This window comes from Oreochromis aureus, linkage group 4, assembly GCF_013358895.1.
Source record: "Oreochromis aureus strain Israel breed Guangdong linkage group 4, ZZ_aureus, whole genome shotgun sequence".
NCBI classification, from domain to species: domain Eukaryota; kingdom Metazoa; phylum Chordata; class Actinopteri; order Cichliformes; family Cichlidae; genus Oreochromis; species Oreochromis aureus.
In genome coordinates this window covers 11,253,205-11,267,512 of record NC_052945.1, presented here as the reverse complement: position 1 = coordinate 11,267,512, position 14,308 = coordinate 11,253,205, and positions in this window count along the sequence as shown.

Below are 14,308 nucleotides of genomic sequence, written 5' to 3'. Positions count from 1 at the left end.
TACAGTTACATTCAGCTGTATAATTAGTAGTATTTGGTCTTTGATATTTGTTTTGTAACTTTGTAATGTGACTGAAATACTGACTTTAGCTTTAAGGAGTTTAAGAAAAGTATTGTATTAACTGCTTTGGATTATAGTAATTTTACACACAGCCTGCCATTTTCACAGGCTCAAAAGTAATTGGACAGCTGACTACTAACCAGTTCCTTCATTGTTTCATGACAGCTTAAGCAGATAAAAGATGTGGAGCTGATTTCAAGAGTTGAGCTTTGGTAGCTGTTTGCTGGAACTCTCGACACGAGGCCCAAAGAGATTTCAGTGCAATACTTTTCTTAACCCCCTTGAATTAAAATTGAAAGTCTGCACTTTAACCACTTCTTGATTGTTTGACTTGCAAGTAACGGGGACTACTATTCACTACTTTAGGCTATGAAAACGATATCTAATTTTTCTTTTTTGAAAACACTGAGTGTATTCCTGCTTTATTACTCCGTATACTCTCTGACTTCACACCCAGTGTTTACCATCGATATGCATGTGTTATGTAAATTAAATGAAAAAAGTGGTTGCTTAGTGTAGCGATGGATAAAAACAAATGTGTTACAGACACAAATATTTATCAGTCCATGATGATTGCTAAAGTTATTTTTAGCTCATGTATCAGATAGTTTATGCTGCTGTGCTATCATAATCTCCTGGTGAGAAAGTGCAGCTCAACCCATCACAGGGATCCTGACAGTCTTATTACACTCGTGACCCTCCTTGCCAAATGACTTTTCAGAGCCAAAATCCACATTACTTTTTCCCACATGAAGCTACTTTTAACATCAAAGCACTCACTAAATCCAACTCCAGTCCAGAGCTTCAAACTTGGATTCACCAAATCATGTTGGCAGCACAGATCCCAGGTTAAACAACATTTTAGGGCAAACACATTTGGTTTAACCTCTCTCATTCATGAGGAAAAGAAACGAAATCAGTCGCAAAAGATGAGACCTTTCTGACAGCGCCTGCCGATAGGCAAGTTCACGTGTATCGTATTAAGAGAGTGAACCATACGGCTCCTTTCGGCTCGCATAGGATTTTCACATAAAATGCAGTCAGCTTCATATTCCTTGTGGATCTTTGCTGCAGCGGTTTCAGGAAGAATTCAAGGAAAGGTCAGGACAAGAAGCACATTAGAGGTAATCTAGGTGCAGGTATGCGCAGCAGACAGCTCCTTCCAAAACACACTATTCATTCTGGGCCAGCTCTGACTCGAGTAGTCAAAGTGAAAAAGATTGATCTGAGTAGCGAACAGCATGTGCTGCTGCACTAAAGACAGATGTTCAGTTTAATCTAATTATGAATATGTTAATCAAACTCTAAAAGTATCAGATGTCGAGACGTTGATGACTGATTGTAAGGTTCTAAAACACTGACATTTCAAGCTTTGGAGTTATTCATCATGGAAGTGAAAAGTCTGGGCAGCTGCCACAGTATTATCTCTGCAACAGGTGTGTTAAATTACACCTGGATTTTAAGTTTAGTCCAAGACAATAAACCAAGAATGTGCTTCAGTGATAGGATGTAAGTAAAAATGTTTTGTACGCTCGCTGCTCACTGAACATCTGCCAGCATACAGAGTCCAAAATTGTGCTGAGAGAAGACTACATGTGCTGAAGATGTTGGAATTGCACTGGATATTCATTTTCACAGGGGAGCCACCAAAGCACCCACCACTGTCACATCCCATGCATCCACTCTGCAGATGGTGGGAAAGCCAGAAGGAAATCCCTGCAGGCCTGCAGCTTTCTTTGAAGCCATGCTACACGCAGCGGCCACGAGAGCCTAAATAAAGGCCGGCCTGCGATAGCTTTGGCCACATTAACATCGTCACCGAAACACCATTTGCACACATTTACCAAAAAGTAAACATACCCACAGCTGCCTGAAACCAAACTGTAATTACATTTCATTGCACATTAACTGTAGCACTTGTACACCACTTTCCCTCTCTGATAAAATACATTACAGGGGTATGCAAACATTCACATTCCTTCCCACGTTTTCTGACAAACTGGCAGCATCTTTTTCTGCTGCCAGTTTGAACAACTGTTTCACCAAAATAAATAATTATTCAGTTTTTACAGCAACTAACAGACAATTGTGTTCACCAAACACACCGTTTTTCCAAATAAATCCAAACACATTAGAAAATCAACTGACTTATTAGAACAATGACTCAGACACAAAGAGTCACAGGAAACAGAACTGAGTTAGTCACAGCATCAGATAAATGAAACATTTCAGAAATAACCCCACACTTCTTTTCATGTTTGATCTTTTAGACTCACATAAAGTGATCAAAATGTAAAATTTTGGTTTAAGTCAATGTATTATTAACAAAGCACACAACAAAAGCAGTCATAACACCTAATGTTACACCTACAAAACTCATATTTCTGCAGTATCTGCTTCCATAAAACTCTATATTCTATTATTCTATTATTGTCATTAAAACTTTTTTTTTTGTTTTTTTTTATTGGCCACTAGTTGGTGGCTCCTTTGGTTGCACACACAGAAAAACAATTTCGGTTGTATAGTCTATGGGAATATAATTTACTTGCTCTGTGACGTCAGTAAACACTTCACTGATGACTTTATGGGGTCAAATGCGAGTTTCAGGGCATGCAGAATAGAACATTAAGTCCATTCTGTAAATTATGGTTATTTTGAGTGTCATTAGGAAAGATTGGCCGCTTTCTCGCCATGTCTAGCTTCAAAACATCAGATGTGGCAAAAATGCTCATGACAAAGGCTTCATATCAGCACTTCACTAACCAGCGGGCGATGTCACAATACTTCCTCTCAGACTGATTGTTAGCATTAGCAGCAAATATGGATATTTTTATTAAAATAAGCAGCTGTTAACAAATTTTTTATAATAATTGAGGCACTTATGAAATGATGAGGGTAAAGTGAACTGATGCAGTGAAGAAGCTCATTGACTAGTGAGCTACAACATTACCTAGCTAATTATTACCTAATTATATTTCCTCTGCAGACCTTGAAGATTAAGTATTTTTATCTTTGAGAAAAACTTTTCCTTTCTGAAATAAACCAGAAAACAGTCGGCTAACATTAACAAATTATGTACATTTTACAAACGTAACGTTTGGCTGTACACTAAAATAATTTGACTGATATTTTAGTATATCAGAACCAGTGAGTTGAGGAATATTGAAATATGCAAACTCTGGACGCCAAATATCCTATGATGCAATGAAGGATGATGCACATAACAGACATTGCTCAAATTTAGAGTAAGCGAGCTTCCTGTGAAGGGTGGCAGGACTCCCTTTTAGAAACAGGGCGAGGAGCTCAGTCATTCGGGAGGGACTCAGAGTTGCTACTCCTCCACATTGAAAGAGTCAGTTGTGGTCAGTTAGGAAAAGGCCCCAGGCCAGGACATGCTAGAGATTGTTTCTCTCGGCTGGCTAGGGAACACCTCGGTGTCCTTCTGGATGAGAGGTGATCAGGGAGAGAGATGAGTCTCGGTTTAGACTGCTGTCCCTGTGGCCTGGATAAGCAGCAGAAAATTGATGGATGGATGGAACTTTTCAGTTCAGGTTAAAAACTTGGCTTCACTTTCCTAGGTGTAAATCTTTTTCTTTCTTTCCTGTGAATTTCTTATTCATCACTTGGTTCATCTGAAATATTTCCATGGTAACATGTCCAAGTGGCAACAAGACTTTCAGGAAGTGAGGTTGACACACTAAGCAGGGTAAACGCTATTGCTGTTAAACCATAGTACACATTAACTACACAAAAACAATGTACAACAATAGCTGGCTTTGTATAAAAGAAATTCATGTATTCCTTAAAGGTGACGAAAACTTTTCAAAATGTGCATCTCTGTACAACCAATGAGCTGCTGTTTTGACATGTGTATGTGGTAAATTAAAAATATCGCACCACTGAAAAAACGTCGAATGAGTAATCCAAAGATTTATACCAGGAAAACCTTAGTCGTGAACAAACACACCACATTATCCAGTGATTAAATCAGCACTATAAAGCAGGAACAGGCTGTGCTGCTAAAAATAGCTGAGCGTATAGCCACAAAAAGCAGCTGGGGGGGGGGTTGAAATGTTTTCTGTCCTTACAATCTGAACAACATGTGAAAAACTAAACAGCTCACACTTCCCCACCAACATTCCCTGATTTCAACAACCATAACTTTCCAGTCTAATTAACCCTCGAGTGGCTGTTACACACAACCTGAGCCCTCCCCATCTCTCCTCCTAGTTAAAGCCAGGCAGCAGTGTGGTTAGCAGGGGGTCGGTTAGGGGTCGCCCACAGACAAAAATAACCTCCTCTTTGCCCACTGGCATGCCACAGCTCATGGTGTTGTTTTGAGAATTGGGAAAGGACTTTATGTTTTGGTAGTGGATATGGAAAACCACTGACAATGATATCACGTGCTCTGTGGCTCACAGCTTACGTTTAAAATCTTTGGAAGATACAAAATAATTCTTAAAAGCTAATATTTCTTTTAATAAGACTGCTAAACTATCCTATGTAATAGGGTCACAGATATGTCGCGACTTAGGGAATAAGAAGAAAGCTTCTTACTTTATGTCAGCCATAATCTTCATATTGTATTTTCATGTATGTACTTTTAATTCAAAAAGCATTTTCAGAAACCCGATTTTAGTTTAGAGTTTAGTGTGAGGCATAACCAGTGAACATGATGTCATTGAAAAGGGTTCGTGGAGGTCCCGAAGTGCAGAAAAGTCATTACTCTAAACGCACCGCACTCGAACAGTCACGTAACTTTTCCATGCCTGAGTGGAAAATAAACACCTCTGCTCTTAGTATCAGATATCAGGATTTTGTTGTGCAAATAAAACACTGCCTCGAGACTTCTACAGTCACTGAAACATTTACAGAGTTTAAAAAGAAATAAAGAAAACTGATTCAGGGGACAAATATTATCTTTTTGCATCTGACACTCTTCTTTGTCAAAAACTTGTCAAAACAAATTAAGATTTGCTTAACACAACATGAGATTATATTTATTTTCAAACTTGAGGGACTGCTTTTTCACAAGAAAAGGAGCTAGTTGGAGTGGTTCAATGGTTAGGATGCCTCCTGGGCACCTCAATTTGGAGGTTTTCCAGGCACGCCCAACTAGGCGGAAACCCCGAGCAGACCCAGAACCCACTGAAGAGATTATAAATCTCATCTGACCTGCGAATACATCGGGATCGCCCAGGAAGAACTGGAAAGTGTTGTTGGGGAGAAGAATGTGCAGAAAACCTTGCTTAGCTACTGCCACTGCAACTCAACTTCAGATACGTGGAAGATGGATGGTTGGTTGGATGGATCTTGAACTCTTTAGAAAGACCTAACAGGGTCTGAAATGTAACGAAGCCTCTGAGTTAGATGTTGCAGGCAGCTCAAGCTACACTGTGTTATACACACTGATATGTCATATACCGCCATATACCCTCCCATATCGTGGGTGGCTGTAGCTCAGGAGGTAGAGCAGGTCATCAACTAAATGTTTGTGGTTCAATCCCTGGCTGCTCCAGTCTGTGCCAAATTATAAATAAATAATCAATAAATTTTTATTTATATAGCACCTTTCAAGACAGAATCACAAAGTGCTGCACATAAGATTACAAGTCATAAAAAGATTTAAAAGAGAAAATAAAACAGACAAAAAATTAACCAAAAGCAGTTTTAAAAAGGTAAGTTTTGAGTTGTTTTTTTAAAAACAGCTACTGAGTCCGCAGTTCTTAATGCTTGGGGGAGAGAGTCCCACAGTCTAGGGGCTACAGTGGCAAAAGCTCTATCACCCTTAGTCCTCCTCTTAGTATTTTTTATAGCAAGTAAGCTCTGATCAGATGACCTCAAAGACCTGCTAGGGACATAGGGCTGTAGCAGATCAAAGATGTAGGCTGGTGCCAGTCCGTGCACAGCTCTGTGGGTCAAGACCTAATTGACTCTAAATTTAACAGGAAGCGAGTGTAACTGAGATAACAACGGTGTCACATGTGAGTACTTGGAGGATTTTGTCAAAAGTCTAGCTGCAGCGTTTTGCACAACCCGCAGACGATCCAGAGAACCTTTGCTTAGACACATAAACAGCGAATTACAATAATCCAAGCGTGACGAAATAAATGCATGTATAGCAATCTCCAGTTCAGAGTGAGATAAAATCGGGCTTAGCCTAGCCACATTTCTTAAATGATAAAAACAAAGTATCCAACATACACCATTGGATTATTATGTGTGTGAATGTTAGATAGAAAGCACTCAGGCTTAGAAAAAGAGTGCCTGTGAATTGGTTAATGAGGCTTTGAGTGCTCCAGTAATTTACAAAAAAAATTACTGCCAGCACACGCTTACAACTTGTGAGTCTATTTAAGCTGCATCTCAATTTGTAGATCCTCTAAACTCTGTTCTGATGCAGTAATAAATCAATCATTTCAATATGATATAATTTGAGAAGCTTTATCAGCTTCAAGAACAACAAAGGCTTATACTGGATGCATGAATGCATGCAGTAGTACTCTGGGATGTAGGCAGCAAACAGGCTTGTATTACAATCCCAGCAGCCTGCTTGGCCTAAGTTGACACTTGCTGGGTCTGAACACTAGGATTTATTTTGTCATGTAGACCCAAGCTACAGCTGTTAAGTTTAATAATGTTTCTCTCTTTACACATAGACACAGATGGAAAAAATATCTTCAAGAAGCATATAACTGTATACATTTGTTGCAGTTCCCCCGATAAAGGGGGAATAATCCAGTTTACAGATGCGTTCTGAACATTTTCTTCCTTCGACACAAATGTTCTGTCCATCAACACAACCAAGTGGTATGACTACAATTCTGTGTCCCCAGGAATAGATCAGGAATAATATTTGTTCATTGGAATAACAGGTAAGAACAACAGTGTAACTGTGGCCTCAGCCTCCAGGGAGACAGACAGACTGCAAGAACACAATCCAGACCACAAGGGAAGCATTAACTACTCTATAAATGCCAGGAATATAAAGTGTGCAGTGTTTTCAGATGAACAATGTATAATACAGCTTATACACCGAAGGCAGTAAAACGTGAGATAAATCCATCTCATCTCTGTGGAAATGTGAAAATATACACATCAGATATAAAATATATAAATCACAACTCAAAACCCAAAGTTTATGAAAAACCTCTCCCTTTTTTGTGTCTATCAGGATATGCTACCTCTATTCATCTACTGTCATCTCCCTGCAACTGATTTACTTCCTGACTCAGCTATGGGAAACAGTGAAGTTACCCTGATTACAGACATTTCCTTCCTCCCGTATTCACAGCAATGCCTGGAATGGCTGGACTATTTACTCAGGCCCGAAGCAGTAAACTGCAGATCCCACACCCACATGGCATATGCATCATGGGTTACAAAAGCCAAGGGTTCCTTGGAGAGTAGTTCTTCCCCATCCAGACAGAAATAAAAATAATCGTTCACAAGCTATGCAATGCAGTTAGATAACCTGATTAGTTTGGTTGGCATTTTAAAGGGTTTTGACTGGTTTTATTTTGACTGAATCCATGGTGCTGGTGTGGGACTTGTGACCTGACCCAAGACTGGGTTTTGTACACAAATCTCTCCAGAATGATTGTTACTCTGTGAGTAAGCTCTTTGGCCTCAGGCCCACCGATGCTGTGAAATCCCTAGTGAGTGAAAAACAAAATATTCACAAACTCCTACAGCACAAGTATCACAAATATCTGTTAAAAAAAAAGGAAAAAAGTTTGATTGACTGTAAAAATGTCAGGTGAAATACTCATCAGGTTCTTCTTCACTTCTCTCCTAATGTTGACCAATCCTGTGTCAGGCTTGTAATGCAGATAAAACGACTCCAGTATATTTGAATATGAAAACATAACTGCACTTTTACACACTGTCTCTGTGAGAGAGAAGCCAGCACCTATTATATTATACCGCACTACGCGCTGTTTCATAATCTTTGAGGAACCACAATGGGGCAGGGGAAGTGAGGGGTGGAGCTCCCGCAGTGCAGCATTGTGATGATTTTATTATGTACTGGCACATCAGGACATTCTTGTTCTTTTGGATGAGATAGGATTTGCGCAGTTTTAATACACCAATACATTTATATGAATACAAACACAAAACGTTGCCATGCACAGAATTTGCTGAGAAGGCTCAGTCTAGCGATGATCATATTTAAGACTCTTAAAGTTTTGAATAATGCATCAGTTGGCTTTCTGGTCTCTTAAAGAATCATTTTTTTTTCACTGAGGTGATGAAAGGATGCAGCATGAAGCAAAGATCGTATATTTAAAACTCCACCGTGTGGAGTGTGGAGCTCTAGAAAGGTTCAAACATCACAAATAGAAGTCAGCTGAATGACACTGCCATCTAGTGGAATGATCAGAGAGGAGATGAGCAAGAAGAAAGCCATTATCAATGTTCTGTTACTCGGGAGCCATATGTGCCCCACAGCAAACAATGATGTTATTTATGCAGAATTGAAACTTGAAACCAAAAGCAGCTGCAACGTCATGCTTCTATTCATCCGAGACACGACACAAGCAGCCAAACATGTTTTTCATTTTACTATTCAAATTAGCATGAAAAGCAATAAGTGGTAGAAAGCATCAGATACACCATGGACTCTCACTCCAAAGATGAAAGCATAAATTACCAAGCTGTGTTGAATATTGGCCACATGTACTCCAGAATTTTTCACTTAAATGTGGAAATGGGCATGTCCAGCCAAGTGGGGGTGCAATTTTCAAACCAAATTATTTCTTAAGCGAGCACAAGCTGCACGAACCTGATTTATTTTTACAGGGATGAGCAAGCTGGAAACTGAGTGGATAATGATCAGTAGTATGATCATGTAGCTGCTTTTAGTGAGATGTTCTTTGCTTTATTAATTATCCATAAAAGACAATCTTTATGTCAGCCTTAAGAGCTTATTTACATGTACAAATAAATGCAGTGATTAGATTGAGGACTAAGATCATGTATCTCTTGCTTTTCCTCTCATGCTTGGATTTAATCACAAACACAGGGGGGCAGTGAAGTCTTTAAGAGCAGCAGCTTGTCATCTGGCTTTGAATAGAGGAGGTTAAAATTATATCTGAAGTGTTGCTCGGTGCCACAGAGCGATAATTTTAAAATCTTTTTCAGTACATATGTCCTCCATCAGCTCTGCCCTAAATATGGATCCAAGTATGAAGCTACAAGAGTGTGATGATAATATTAGTCCGTGATTTTCTCCCTCGGAGGCAAATTGTTGGAGTGACTCCATCATGATTCTGCAGGATGTTATCTGTTCTATAACTATATTAAAATTACCACGAGGTACGCCTGTTTGGGATAATTCTTTTAAAATTTGCATTCACATCTATTTCAATCATTTTGATGTGTTATTTTTATGAAGTTTGAAAGAGAATGATTAAAAGTTTCATTATGTGTGTCAGGATGGCTTAAATGTTTTTGTAAGAATCTCATATATAGGGCGAATGATGTGAGCTCCTTTCAGCGCACTAAATGACTTCACTTCAAATACAGCTGCGAGGAATAGTGAGTGCTGTGCAAAAGTCTTGATCCAGCTGTCATTTCTTTACATTTTGCTTCTAAGGAGCCAGATTTCTTCTTGAGCAATAAATCTCCAGGTCTTTTAATGTTTTCCTTTGGACATTGGCTGCTATTTCACTCATTTCAGTCCAGTTCTTATACCTGACAATTTTCAGAGGATGTTTTTTCAAAGTGCCTTAAAATGATCTATAAAGCTTTAAGGCACCTAACTCAAGAGATGAAGTAGAGTTCTGTCTACAAATAACAGACAAAATAACCAGTTATTAATAGCTGTTTAGATTTGAATTCAAAATCCTTCTCCTCACATATAAGGTCTTAAATAATCAGGCCCCATCTTATCTTAATTACCCTATAGTACCATATCCCCTCATTAGAGCACTTCGCTCTCGCACTGCAGGCTTACTTGTTGTTCCTAGAGTATTTAAAAGTAGAATGGGAGGCAGAGCCTTCAGTTTTCAGGCTCCTCTTCCATGGAACCAGCTTCCAGTTTGGATTCGGGAGACAGACACTATCTCTACTTTTAACATTAGGCTTAAAACTTTTCTGTTTGCTAAAGCATATAGTTAGGGTTGGATCAGGTGACCCTCAATTCTCCCTTAGATATGCTGCAATAGGTGTAGGCTGCCGGGGGATTCCCATGATGCATTTGCTTCTTCAGTCACCTTTCTCACTCACTATGTGTTAATAGACCTCTCTGCATTGAATCACACTTGTTATTAATCTCTGTCTCTCTTCCACAGCATGTCTTTTTTCCTGTCTTCCTTCTCTCTCCCCAACCGGTCGCAGCAGATGGCCCCGCCCCTCCCTGAGCCTGGTTCTGCCGGAGGCTTCTTCCTGTTAAAAGGGAGTTTTTCCTTCCCACTGTCGCCAAAGTGCTTGCTCATAGTGGGTCATATGATTGTTGTGTTTTTCTCTATATGTATAACTGTAGGGTCTACCTTACAATATAGAGTGCCTTGAGGCGACTGTTGTTGTGATTTGCCGCTGTATAAATAAAATTGAATTGAAATTTTTATTTAGACATGCAGCCTGCTGCAAAAACACATCTGGACACGTATAAAATACACGTTTTGTACCTACAAGGTGAGTCCCAAAGAGCTATTAGCTGAAAACATGGCAGTTTGACGAAAAAAAATTATAGGACACAAGAAGAAGCGGAAGGCCTAAAAAACTATCCAATATATCTGAAAGTAATGTCCTTAAAAAACAGGAAAAAACAAATCCAGTAAAGCCCTGACACAGGATCTAATGCATCATGACCATCTACTATTTGTTGAAGCCTCAGAAATGTTCTTGGTGAAAAGGTGGCTATTAACCAGCCATTTTGAAGGAAGGGAAATGGAGAGCAAAGGCTTAAGTATAACAAATTGTACAACAAATAGAGTAAAAATTGATGACAACAGGTCTTATGGAGTGAAGAATCAAAATGTGAAAGTTTTGCTTCAAATAATGTTCAGTATGTACAATGACACCTTTATTTAAAAATAACGAATATACTGTTAAAACTCTGACAAAATGAAATTGCAAACAGTTTCTCTTAATGTCACATTTTGCAAAGCAAGCAAACAAAGTGTAAAGCAACATGTCCAAAAAACATAAAAAACGTGATTTCATATTAAGTATGCATCATAGGATCAACAGAAGCAGCAATATCCTGCTCCATGACTATAATCAATCTCAGTAACCACAGGATTCTGTGTAGTTTTTTTTAAAGCCACTGGTGGCTTTAAAAAGCCGTGTCCATGCTAAATTGAATAGTCCTTTCAATTTTAAACAGTCCGTTGCTCTCTCTCCATGGATACAGTTGTGTTTGCAGAGTTGCAGTGGTGATTAAGGCATATACAAATAAGCCGGACTCAGCCTGATTCCCTCTGATTGTAAATGTCAAAACTATTTGAGAGGCAGGACACTGCTATTTGGCAAAAGCGCCACCAGAGCAACTGAGGTTTCTGAGCGTCTATCATCTCGAGTAGCACAGCATTTGTTTTAAATAGATAAGCGTTGACAGGTTGATATGAAATCCCTCTGGGTACAGCTTATTAGCCCTGTTCTTGTTTCCATTTATGGCATTTAGTTTTTAGTTGTTCACCGAGTTCCCACAATAAGCCAACGCTATAATTGAAAGAGCACATTTGCACTGTAATCAGGTTTTTTTAAGGGGTGTTTTGCAGATTGTGATTTTCTGTGTCATTTGTTTTTGCACCCTGGAAGTGTGTATTCAATTTAATTCAACTGAATAATCAGTACAATCAGTATAAATACTACCTTCCAAATAGCCCTGCTTATATAAGTATATTAAAAACCTTACACAAGCAACTTTAATTAAAAATGGCTGCAGTGAATCTGTTTTTTTTTTCTATTAGCTATTATTTTGACAGTTGTTTTCTTAATTAAATGATGCGTCATATTGTCTGCCTCAGTTTCAGGCAGACAGTTTAAAGATGAGAAGTTCCAGTTTTACAAAGCATAAAACTACTAACTGGATCAATTCCAAAAGCAACTATTTTCTGTTAAAGAACTAGTCAGTCATTTCAGCTTTAACAAGAATATGTCTGATGCGAGCTTTTGAAAGAGTGCAAACCTTTTCGCAATGTTTCTCCTGGGCATTTAGTTTGTCCGTGTGAGCCAGTAATTAAGATATGGAACTACGGAGACCCTTTATAAAGTTCAGCCTATGTCCAAAGTGGTACTGAGTCAATTATTTTCAGAGGGTTATAGGTGATTTAGGAAAACAGAAATCTTTAATGAGTCTCAAAATATCACCAAGTGGCCACAGTGGTACTTTCAGCATCTCATCTGAATCCCTTGTGCAGAAATAATATGAGCTAAATGTTTCTGATAACTAGTGATCAGTGCGCAACAGCTTGGAGTAATTTTACCCCAAAAACAGAACAACTTCATCTGGGGTTGCTGGCTGGTTTTCTCACATGAACTGCAAACTTAATTTTTGCTGACTGAGATCAGTCTTAAACATTAACTTCATTCTTCTGTGACCATTCTCTGGTATAAAAGACATGTTTGTTGTCTTGCTGCATGATCCACTTTCGCTTGAGATTCACTTCACACACAGATGTTGTGGCATTTTCTTTTTGAATTTTCTTGTATAATTCAAAATTCAATTCTCTATCAGTGGTGGCAAGCCGTCCTTGCCCGGTGTAGAATTATAGGGACTATTTTACATAACCATCATCTTGTCATTGCATTAATTATCATTTCATCCAAGCATTTATTGAAGCTGCTGGCATTATGTTATAATTTATATTATAGGGGTTATCATAATCAAATATTAACATGTTTATTACAGGTGCAGTATAACTACTTTAAAATGATTGAGTTAAATATATATATATCATAACTCATATGCTGAGTATATTGTTACAGTAAAATAGTAGCTGAGCAAAGGCCTGAATGTATTCAGCTTCTTGTGGTATTTGAGTTTGCTTAGTTACAGGTGACGGAAGGATGTCCAGTCCATGGTGACCTCAAAGGCCTTAGGTCATCACTATATTCGGAAGAGTATGCCACAAGGAGGAACCTCTATGTTGCAGTTAATTCTTAAAATACATGAATGTTCTGTACATGCAAATTATGTGCTTGTAAACGCAAGAAGGGGCGTTACAATACCCTGATGTTATAAAAACAATCTAGAGTGTATTTTGGGTAGAGCTGTACAACTGCTTTGCAGTTTGCACCTCTCCACGCTGCGTGCATTCATTAAAATCAATTGTTTGATTGACCTCTTCTGGACCATCATTGTTTTACTCTCATCCTCAATTTCGGACCCGTAACATTTGGTGCATTGGCCGAGGGTTGAGGGAGAAAAGGTGGAGGTTGAGACTGAGAGGGTCCAAGGTGCTCAAACAGGCAGACACGAGTCAGTGGTCGAAGTGAGTGGACATAAGCCGGCTTATTCAAAGGTAAGGCACTACCTGTTGAATTATTTCCAAACAGTGCTGAATTGGTTCTGACAAAATTGAAAGTCCACTCACTGAAAATTACTGGTAAAGTCTGTTTTGATTTTGGTGAAAATCTCATGAGAATTGAAGTTGAAGTAATGATAATGTAAGGTTAAGTGACAGTACTGATTAAAGGAAAAGCAGTTGGACTGCTACGAGGATTTAAATGCAGTTGGACTGCTAAGGAAAGAGAATTTAAAGTAGTTGGACTACTGAATTTAGGAAATAGGTCATTTGAAATCTGTATATGGTCATACAGTTATAATTGAATACAAAGCTGGGCTTGGGCATCAATAAAGTGGGTTGGTGGTTTCATAGGATGTCTTTAAAACGTAATTAAATTCATGTAGAACGGAACTGTGGAAAGTTCTAGGAAGTGCATCGCTCAGAGGTAACGCTTGCCGGAGTCAGGGACGCTTAGACTCCGTCCTCAGTTGAGGATAGTCAGTTGGTCACTGTGGAGCTTGGGGCACTCCAGAATAACTAGTGGTTGGACCACTTTGCCGTTTGGAACGGTTTATGCACTTTTTGGGTAGTAAAGGTTGGACCTTGGGCGTTGGACGCTTTTAAATTGACTTAGGAACTTTAGCAATTAGACCAGACACAGGTTGGACCTGATACTGGGTCATTGATTATCAAAAACTTGGAGTTTGTCCCTTGGAGGGTTAATTCAAATTTTGTCTAAATTATGTAGGTTGTGCAATTTAAGGCCTTGTAAATATTATTTAATTTATCAG